The 11,573-nt window shown below is 44.5% G+C and overlaps 1 pseudogene; it reads left to right on the top strand.

Moving 5' to 3' along the window:
- Positions 1–6,061: 6,061 nt before the first annotated feature.
- LOC136454313 (uncharacterized) lies at positions 6,062–9,786 on the top strand (annotated as a pseudogene).
- The last annotated feature ends 1,787 nt before the right edge of the window (positions 9,787–11,573 follow it).

The raw sequence follows: 11,573 nt of genomic DNA, 5'->3' as shown, positions 1-11,573 counted from the left end.
AGTCTGATCCTAATGGATCCTTCTTTTTTACAGCGCCCTTTATGTTCCCCCCCCCCACTATCGATAAGTGGTACAATGTGTTTAGATTTTTATGACCATCCTTTCAATTCTCTAGACAGTAGTATGTATAGGAATTTCATTAGTTTATTCCTGTGTCATACATGAGATGTTGGTGTGTTGAAAAATAATAGTAGTTCTAGTTTTAGGTTGCGACTGGAAATTGTCTGGTGTAGCAGAAACCCAAAAAAATGAAGCTTCTATACTCCAAATGTATATTAGTCTTTCCTGTCTCTACCCCTGTAAATTAATTAGTTTTGACCTATTAATGCCACCTAATAACTTAGAAACAAGGATAACCGAATATGATGCATGCCAAGGAAAGGTGGGATTTTCTCTAGAGTTTTAAGTTACGATTTTGTGCAAGTGTAGCTATTAAGAATTGACTAACGATAAGTTTGTGTTGTTTGGTGAATGTGTGGTCGTTGTAGTGATGAGTAACAACCATTCGTTGGGGGCAAATTGATTCCCCATCCAACTGATATTAATTTCAAAATTTGCGTGTTTCTGCAGCGCTTCGTGTAAGCAACTCTACACATGAAGGACCAAGAGAAGGTGCTTCAAGTGCTTCTTGAGTTTATTCTGCAATGTATAATGCAGGAAGTGGTTTTCTTTTTTTGTCAAGGATACATAGAGTGATTTCTCTTAATTTTGTACTTTACTTCAATTCTGATGTTATATTATTTTTTACGAGGACACTGTGTTATTATATAGGTGCTACTGTGTGTAGTCTTTTGCATGTACTCTTTGAAAGCAACTCCAAGCTGTGAGGGCTACCTTTATGCGTGCTGCAGCATGTTTTTACTCTGTTTCCTGCACTGCTATGTCTAATGGATAGTCTAGCAATGTTATCTTGAGTGAGGTTGATTGCGTACTATTTTGGTAGATGTATGAGATTGAGTGATTGAAGATGTGTTTCTTTGAACCTTTTCTACAATTCTTGCTTATGCGTGGGGTATCCTGGTGTGTTGCCTGTTCATTGTGGCACCATTTGTATCCCTATGTTCACATGTCAATAAGTGAACTACGATGGCATGAATGGTTCATAAGTGCTAGCTAGGCGTGCTTATTCTCGGAAAACTTGACCACTGGTGGCGTTGCTTCTATAGTGTGCACTATCCCTCCATGGATCCGGATGTGTCAACAAGCTCAGAAAGGTAACTGTTGCAATTGTTGTTTTAGCAAGGTCGGTTTCTCTAACTATAAGGTGAAAAAAGATGAAAACAAGTCGTGTGAACTAAGATTTATGATGTGTATATGTGCCCACAATACAGTGAGAATGAATTTTCTACTCTTTGCAGAAAAAGGTATAACATTGCATAACATGGGATCCAATGACATGGGAGGAGGGGATATCGGCGAATGGTTGGTCAGGGAGCCTTACCAAATAGTAGGAAACGGCCATGGTGCAAAATTGCTAAATCAGTCTGATCCTAATGGATCCTTCTTTTTTATAGCGCCCTTTATGTTGCCCCCCCCACTATCGATAAGTGGTACAATGTGTTTAGATTTTTATGACCATCCTTTCCATTCTCTAGACAGTAGTATGTATAGGAATTTCATTAGTTTATTCCTGTGTCATACATGAGATGTTGGTGTGTTGAAAAATAATAGTAGTTCTAGTTTTAGGTTGCGACTGGAAATTGTCTAGTGTAGCATAAACCCAAAAAAATGAAGCTTCTATACTCCAAATGTATATTAGTCTTTCCTGTCTCTACCCCTGTAAATTAATTAGTTTTGACCTATTAATGCCACCTAATAACTTAGAAACAAGGATAACCGAATATGATGCATGCCAAGGAAAGGTGGGATTTTCTCTAGAGTTTTCAGTTACGATTTTGTGCAAGTGTAGCTATTAAGAATTGACTAACGATAAGTTGTTGTTGTTTGGTGAATGTGTGGTCGTTGTAGTGATGAATAACAACCATTCGTTGGGGGCAAATTGATTCCTCATCTAACTGATATTAATTTCAAAATTTTGCATGTTTCTGCAGCGCTTCGTGTAAGCAACTCTACACATGAAGGACCAAGAAAAGGTGCTTCAAGTGCTTCTTGAGGTTATTCTGCAATGTATAATGCTGGAAGTGGTTTTCTTTTTTTGTCAAGGATACATAGTGTGATTTCTCTTAATTTAGTACTTTACTTCAATTCTGATGTTATATTATTTTTTACGAGGACACTGTGTTATTATATAGGTGCTACTGTGTGTAGTCTTTTGAATGTACTCTTTGAAAGCAACTCCAAGCTGTGAGGGCTACCTTTATGCGTGCTGCATCATGTTTTTACTCTGTTTCCTGAACTGCTATGCCTAATGGATAGTCTAGCAATGTTATCTTGAGTGAGGTTGATTGCGTACTATTTTGGTAGATGTATGAGATTGAGTGATTGAAGATGTGTTTCTTTGAACCTTTTCTACAATTCTTGCTTATGCGTGGGGTATCCTGGTGTGTTGCCTGTGCATTGTGGCACCATTTGTATCCCTATGTTGACGTGTCAATAAGTGAACTACGATGGCATGAATGGTTCATAAGTGCTAGCTAGGCGTGCTTATTCTCGGAAAACTTGACCACTGGTGGCGTTGCTTCTATAGTGTGCACTATCCCTCCATGGATCCGGATGTGTCAACAAGCTCAGAAAGGTAACTGTTGCAATTGTTCTGAAATTGCAATTGTTGTTTTAGCAAGGTCGGTTTCTGAAATTGCAATTGTTGTTTTAGCAAGGTCGGTTTCTCTAACTATAAGGTGAAAAATATGAAAACAAGTCGTGTGAACTAAGATTTATGATGTGTTATATGTGCCCACAATACAGTGAGAATGAATTTTCTACTCTTTGCAGAAAAAGGTATAACATTGCATAACATGGGATCCAATGACATGGGAGGAGGGGATATCGGCGAATGGTTGGTCAGGGAGCCTTACCAAATAGTAGGAAACGGCCATGGTGCAAAATTGCTAAATCAGTCTGATCCTAATGGATCCTTCTTTTTTACGGCGCCCTTTATGCCCCCCCCCCCCCCCCCCCCCCCCCCCCCCCCCAAGTTCTGGGTAAGACAGTCCGTATCAGATTTGTGCTAAAAAAAAGTGCACGTTTGGCCGGAGCAGCAACCTCATCCTCGATGACACTGGCATTGGCCTCTGGAATCCGTTGAATGCGTCTGCTTGGAAGTGGGCAGAAAGCCATGATTTGGTCTTAGAGAAAGTGAACCTTGGCTGTGCCCATTGTTTGATGTTATACATGCTTCTGAATGAACCCGACTTAGTTTATACATGGTAAGCTAACTATTTCATGCAGATATGATGCTGGATGGAATCCAGATAGTGTGAATTCCATGAATATTTTTTTCTTGGTTGACCTGATTGCCTAGGCATAGCAGCCACTAAGCCACCAGGAGGTGGCCAGTAGTAGCTGGGCGGTGGCTGGCCGTGGAGACGAACTGACATGAAAATGAGGGAGGCTCACATGGCAGCAGAGTGCTCATGCGCTCAGCCATTAGATAGTCAGCAGGCTGATTCTCTTGAAATTAAGCTCACCAATGATCTCAGTGAAGGACGCTGGGTCGATGGCCTCTATTTTCCTGTTACTACAAATGTGACTGAATGATATGCAGAACAGATTGATTCTTGTTATTTATCTTCCTTTTATCCTGATCTAGGTGAGAAAAGACACAACTGCTGGTCAGTACTTGATACAAGCTTTGGAAAGTGTCCGGCAAGAACTTCTTGCTTGACAAATTACAGGTATGTAAATCTTCTTGCTTGTGAAGGCTGTCGGGTAATACAGCTGAATACACTAATATCCAAGTTATAGATACCTGCTCCAAGTTATTTCATGGTGCTTGTAGTTATTCATTCATTTAAGGACATCTACTATATGTATAATGCAAAAAAATGTAGTGTTCATGTAACAAGAAAGGTAGCTTAATGCCTTTTCTTATTCCTATATTGCTTCTCTTAATTTTCTAGGGTCTTGAATAGTGTGGTAGAGTGTAGGCAGATCCTGGGTATTCGGAGGTGAGCCAAGTGATGCTATACTTGAATTATATCTAATATATAAATACATCCTTATGTTTGCATCCATGTTTGTGTGAAAAGATTAATAGTGGGTTAATGTATTTGGGTGAATCCAAAAGTGAGGAAGAACTGCTTACAAGTAAATTTTCTTCATTATTCTTGCATATATAATGTTGCCAGTGCTACAGTCAAGGCGCCGACCCACGGCCTAGAGCCTAGGCGTTTCAAGACGTTTTTCTAGGCGATGGCTTATACATGCCTAAATACTTGAAAGAAAAGAAAAAAAAAATAGGAGATCAGTGGTCAAGAAACAGGGAGGAAAAGAAGAAGGCCCAGAAGGCCCATTTAAGGGCCCAACTCTCCCACGGTCATCTTATCCCCTCCCCTCCCCTCCCTCCCAGCCTGTTCCCGTCTCTCTCTCCCTCCCAAACTCTGCCCGCACGGCCGTGCCTGTCGCTCACCCGCGCCGCCGCCAGCGCCCGACGTCGCCTCCTTCCCCGCCGGTCGTTGCCGCCCCCGCCGACGTTACCTCCTCCCCCACTGCCGCCCGACGTCCGCGCCGCCCCCATGCATCCCTGCCTTGGTGGATCTGCCTGCCGCCACAGCCTCTTTCCACCGACCGCCGCTGCCTCACGTAGCTCCTTCCCCATCGTTGCCCGACCTCCACGCCCGCCTTTAGCCTCCTGGCGCGCTCGCCGCCTCCCGTCGACCCTCCCGCAGCCCTAGATCTGGGGGCACACCGCCTAACCTCCGCCTACCCCCTTAGGCGAGACGGTGCCCCTCCGCCTAGCGTTGAAGCGCGCCCAGGCGAGCCTAGGCGAGCGCCTTTTTTAACATTGGGTAACCCTAATCCCCAAATCCTCGAGCGCCTCCGTCAATCCCCCAACACCGGGCCGAAGTCCTAAACGGCGTGTCGGTGCAGAAAGTGACCAACTAGTGAATATTTGTAGTTTTGCTGTATATTGTGATCGGAGGTGGCCTAGCACTCAATGACATATGATTTATACTGGTTCAGATAACGTGTCTTACGTCCAGTCGGGGTCAGTTGGTGACTTTATTCCTGAGCTCAGGTATCGATCTAAAGAACTCTGGCCAACTGGAATCGGTCCTCCTTGTTGGAGGAAACGCACCCCCTTTTATAGATGAAGGGGACAGCTTTACAAGTGAGAGGGTGAGGGTACGTATGCTGCCGAGCCTTGTTGTCCACGCCTTCCGAGCCTTGTTGCCCACACCGACGGGTACAAGATAGTGGTTGGCGTCTACAACACTGTTGCTGTCATTGTAGAATGTCAGATGCACACGGGAGGTCGTGCTGCATTTTTCAGGGATGGTGGACGTCGGTACCTGAAAATACTGTTTGATGCCTAGAGGCATGTGAGGGGTCTCGCTATGTTCACCCGGTACGGTAAATCCTGGTGCCCATACCGCTATCGATGCCTAGAGACACGTGGGGGGGTCTTACTGAATGGGAGGTTTAGCGGCCCCTACTATACCGTAGAGGGAGATGTCGGCGTTTGCAATACTGTTTGTGTCAGGGTGGCTGCAGAGTACTGCTCCGCGCAGGCTATGGTTCATGGTACAGTGGTTTTAACTTGTGAGCTTTGTCTTGTCTTTCTCCGCACGTCTTTTGGTTTCTACCGAGCGGGCGTCCCTGGTCGGATGGCTCCAGTCGGCTCTGAGTGCACCGGTCGGAGAAGAGCGGTGAGCAGGGTTCCTGCGACTCCCGGTCGGAGACGTGGGGTCGAAGTCGAAAGTAGTGTTTTGGGCCAGACCTTCCAATCGGAGAGGCTGTCCGGTGGCGGCTGGAGTCGAAGCGAACGCTCCGGTCGAAGAGGTGGGCTGAAGCAGCCGATGAGAGGGCATTGTTCCTCTTTGGCCAGTCCTTTCGATTGGTGATTGGACCACTCTTTTGGCCTATTGTTTTAGACTTGGACCGAGCCTCGGCGTGGAAGCCGGTCCAAGGGACCCCGGATTTATTTACGCGACACGGCGGGTCGGCCATCTTCGCGGGCTGTCCTCCGCGTGGCGCCGCTACGTCGGCGATGGCGTCCGGATCGAGCGACGCCGGGAACGTCTGCCCTTGGCCGGCGTCGATTCTCCTCGCGGAGGAGGGGTACGCCGCAGCCAGTAGGAACGACACCACGGCCAGAGCCAGATCGAAGGACAGCCATACCGTGGAGATCACCTTCTGGATCGCTGATCCACCGGCGGTGTCCTTCTACACCTTCCACTGCATCAAGGCTCCCAGCTCCGACTCCGACTCCAAGGACGTCGACCTGAGAGTTAATTCAGACGTTGTGGGCGCACATGGCAGATTCCTTCTTATTCGCACCCTCTTGGCCGGAGACGACCAGGATGAATACTTCATCTACAAGGGCCACCCCAAGTCCCCGTCCCTCGAAAGCATCCCGCTTGTTCCATATCATTATAGGCTGCACGGAGAGGAGTTCGGAATCGTGCCCCGCGGTGACGATGGCCATTATCTCCTGATTGCACTCCGTGACACGGTGAATAAAGATTACCGGCTTCACATCTACTCGTCTGAGGATACAACATGGACGACTAAGGAACTGCCCAATCCATGTCCTGAGGTCGGTACAATTATGCCGGACAAGGTCTTCACACTCGGAGATGGCTTGGTGTTATGGGTCGGTTTGCTGAAAGGTATAGTGACATGTGACGTACTAAAAGAACCCCATCTTGCGCAATACATCCCATTGCCTGAGGCCTGAGCCCTTGCCTGAAAACAGAGAAAAAGTGAAGAAAGCGAAGAAATTCCTCCCAGGAGTTAGGCTTTTTCGGGATGTCACCTGTGTTGATGGTCTGATCAAGTTTATTGAGATAGAACACCGTGTGATTGTAAGAGAGATTACAGATGATCCTCCTGAAAAGCCTTTTGACCCAAGGACCAAGGATGTGTTCTATGATTCAGAATTGATCATGCTGAGCAAGCACAAACCAGTGGAAAACAAGCCTAAGATTCAGCGCTCAGCGAATGGTTGGAGTGCCACTATATGGACTAGGGAGATAGGGTCAAACTTTTGGCTCAAAGGAAGCAGCGTTGATGTGAATGACATTTTGGTCGATGACTCGGCGTTTTCAGCGTCGGTGTCCAGCAAGAAGAGTGAATCTGCTGGGAGCCTGACATTCAAGAACCTGCAGTGTGCTCAGCCCACCCTGAGCACGGACGGTAATGACATCCTTTACCTCCAGTTGTTTGGCCGGCAATTGGGTGTACCGGTGCTGGCTGCTGTGGACCTTGTGGAGAAGACAATGAAAGTGGAAGCACCTGGAGTGCGTACTTTTGGAAAATATCCCCCTTCGCAGCAAACATTGCGTCCCTGTGCATTGGCGAACAGCCTGAAAATGACTCCAGGTAACTGTTGACCTTCTCTTGTTATCAACACGCGTGTGACAACACTGTTGGCCAATTATATTGTTTGCTGCCTACACCCTTTTAAGCTCCACACCATATATATGTTTGTTATTACTCGTGGTTTCTGCTGTGAGAAATAGGGATATCTGGTTTTTGTACCTTGCCTTTATGACAATATCTTAATCTCATTTAAACTTTTTGTTTACAATAGATACAGGGCATGTAAGGTTATATTCTCTGTTGATTTTTATTTATACTGTGTAGAATCCAGTCTTAATCTGTGCTGGGCAGCCAGATTTTTTATCTGCGCTAATGCTTATCAAAGAATTCAAATGATTCTATGATTGGGTGAGAGGATATTTACAAACTGCGTGCTATTTTGGACTCCATATGAGTCTGCAAAAGTAAAATAACTTGAGCACTACTGAATCTCTGTTTAGGACTATGGTATTGCTTATGAGTTTACCTGTTTCTGTAGGCATTAAAGTCTCAGCAAGCCAGATTGCAATGATGGACAGCTCTGCCAATAAGCCAAACAGTACAGCTGTAAGTATTTTCTATCATGCGCTGGTCTTCTTATTTCAAAGAATTCCCAGTTCCCACCTGACCTGCTAATGTTTCCTCCCTTGTGTCTGTAGATCTGTGTGGGCGAGCCCATTTCCTATGAATCTGAGAACAAACGTCCAAGGCAGGTTTCTTACTCTGTTCTTTGAATATCTGTGCAATGATGATCTGTTTTAAATTATCAAACCATTGAATATTCTGAAAGCTATCGCCCATTAGTTTTAGCTGATATTGGAGCTCTTTTGTATAATCGGATTTGCTGTCCTCAGGCTCTTGGCTGAGAAAGTCAACCATGCACAAAATGGAGCTCAGAGTACTGTACAGAATGTTCTTATCTCACAGGCCCATCCTAATCAAAACAATATGGTATGCTGAATCCAGTATATCATGTTTCCTAGTATGTGTCATACAACAAAAATAGTTCTAATGTGCCATTTCCAGCCTCCGCGGCTATGTTTTAACAGGTACGAGCAGCTTGGCTACAGTGGGTACTCATCATGGCCCCATCAGAACAATCCGGTATGCCGTATTTCATATGCACTGTTTCCATTGTGTACTGAGCGTGTTCTTTTCCATGGGAGAAGGAGACTAAATTTTAGTTCCAATTAGTCCCTTTGAACCAAACACCAGGAACTAAAACAGGGACTAGAGACTAAAATGTAGCAGTCAGGGCTGCTAATTGGGACTAAACAGCCCATACACCTCCCTCTCTCTCCTCCCCTCTAGTCCCTGAAACAAACACCATTTTAGTTTTTGTTTTAGTTTCTGATTTAGTCTCTAGCCCTAGGATTAGAGAAAAGAACACGCCCTTAGTCATCATACAGCAACATTAATAGATTGTGCTTCTCCAGCAGCAGCTGCCACCGTCATGCTTCAACAGGTGGGCTGGACCCTACAACCCCTTCTATCCACCATCGGCCCCTGCACCTAACATACAAAGCTATGTCAATTATCAACCGCTGCCGCAGCAGCCACTACTGCAGGAGCAGCAGACTACTGGCATTTGGACCTCACATGGTAACAAAATTGTGCAGCTTTTATGATACGAATCCATGTCCTCATTTGACCTGCTGTTTTAGAAAAGACAATCTCTTATTATTAAAGTTTAGGCCTTGCCTGGATGCGAAATATTTTTGAAACACTATGGTTTTGCAAAATACTTCATCAGTTTTCAAAAGTTACCAGGTGTTTGGATACAACAAATCTTGTACTCTTTAAAACCATGGTTTTGTGAAAACTGTAGTCTTTTTGGAGTTTTAGATCATTACCTCTTTCTTCTAAACCGCAGTTTTGTGTCTTTGGCTTATAAAACTACAAGTTTTATGATACTACCGTTTCCGAAAACTGCGTCATCAAAACAGGGTCTTACTTTCATATGTATACTCTTACCAGAAATTATTTGATGTGCTATAATCTCCTTGTGTTGTGTGATTAGAAAGCTCTAGAAATCGTGGACATGCTTATAAACGTGAAAAGAATTCCAAAAGGGACTGAAACATTCGAATAAGCTTGATCTAATTCATTGTCATATATTTACAAAGATTTAATTATTTATATGTCTGTTATCTGTACTGCTTTTATCCTACAGTGAACTTAATTAGAAGTTGCTGTTTCCAGGCACACCCCATCAATACTTCAACAACTGGTATGGAGCCAGGTACCATGGGAATTCACAGCAGCATTAACTCATATGCGTATGGTGCCCACTCAGGCAGTGGCATCTACCATCAGCGCTGATAGCATCTCCTCCCTATTCAGTTGTTTGCCTATGCAGCTTAGCAGCAAACACGCAGTGGTGTTTTGATCTCATCCTGTAAAGCATTGTTGCAGACTAAGATGTGCTGCCATCTCCTTTTTAAGACAGTACCCATGGCGTCAGCGATATTCTCCTTTTAAAATTTTCATACTGATGAATTTTAGAGGGTTGAACGGTTGCCTTAAATAATCTATAGTAGAGTTGGGTGTCCATAAACTATTAAAACTCAGTGATATCGGGGTCACATTCACCCCGCCATCGCCTTCGGTTCGAGTGAAGAACCTCCTCCCATGTTCATCATCAACACCTTCATCAACTAGGCACGAGACCTTCGCCCGCTCATAAGCACTAGCTAAGATGGGCTAAGGAGGTGCATTGGAGAACCAATTCAACTCAGAGGACATGTATTGCTCAATGCCCATGACCTAAAGGAGGCAAGCCCCGCCGGCTGCGACAACTACACCATCTATGTCCACCTCGAGAAATGTGTCATCATCAACATTCAGTGACAACCCTTGCGTTTGACCACGATTGGATGACTATGGTAGCCAATACGACTGCTTCCACTACTACGACTGCTTTGGCTACAGAGAGCTACCCCTAGAGAGGTAAAGACCCTCATAGCAGCCGAGACAAGCAGGAGCAAGACTATCGACCTCTGCAAATGAAAAGCCATCATCATCATCAGATCACGGCCTCTAACCTTCGCTGCTGAAACATTTCCTACTCCGATGACATCTATCGTGGCTCGATACAGGGATCGTAATTGTACTCTTGGGCCTTTTCCTATTATTATAGCAACTAGGTCTTGATGTACCTACCAAAACCTAGTGGCTAAGAGGCTACTGTTGGGAAAAGGGGCGGTTGCGCCTACCCCTTAGATGTAGAAAGGCCCAAGGCCCATGGTATAATGATCTCCACATAATTTATAAACCGAAGAGGGTAGGGAGGAAGATTGCCTCCTCTCACCTCCTCTATAAATAGAGCCCAACAACACGTTTGGTTAGAGGGAATTGTTAGAAGGGAATGAGAGTTAATAGATGTGTGATTAAAATTCCTTTGATTGGTTGGTGGGCATGGGAGTTCTTGTGGGAAGGGAAGAGGAATTCGAGGGCCTCAAATCTCACCTTTTAAACCGAGGAAGAGAGGTGGGAATTGAGTGGGAATTCTTTATTAACACAAGACGAACGTATCTCCACCGTTGATGATAACTTAAGTTATGATTTTCCATTCCCAAATCCACCAACCAAACAAAGGCAGAAGGAACTCTCACTCTCTTAATTTCCAGCACATGCCAAACAAGGGATTGGGAGTATAAATCAAAATCCCACATCAATTCCCTCCACTAACTACCACCTCCAATTCCTATGCCCTTTCTTTGAACTTGCCAAACACACCGCATGGGGCAAGGGTAAAGAAGTTCTTCCCTCACACTCCAAACCCTCCAAACCCAGATTGATGAGATCAGTGGACCTACCACTACTAACCACACTTAAAAAATTTTGTCTTCTGGATAGTAATACTGTTCTTTGCTACAATTTACATGGATGCATATAGCCAGTTATTTAGTTTTGATCTAATTTCACGCCGAGTCACGAAGATATTTAAGGATAGACGTGTTAGCAACATAGTTCCATTCATGAGTGTTTATGTTCCAGGTATGGGTTTACTTAATTTTTTATTTACCTGACATTCTGAATGAAAACTTTTGGAGGTGCCAACATGAAAGTATGAAGGGTGGTTTGTATATACCGAAGATGGATAAATTTATTAAACATGACTATCGATAAGTGGTACAATGTGTTTAGAT

Source organism: Miscanthus floridulus, chromosome 5 (assembly GCF_019320115.1).
Source record: "Miscanthus floridulus cultivar M001 chromosome 5, ASM1932011v1, whole genome shotgun sequence".
NCBI classification, from domain to species: domain Eukaryota; kingdom Viridiplantae; phylum Streptophyta; class Magnoliopsida; order Poales; family Poaceae; genus Miscanthus; species Miscanthus floridulus.
The sequence above is the reverse complement of the archived record's forward strand: the minus strand, read 5'-3'. Positions and strand labels throughout refer to the sequence as shown.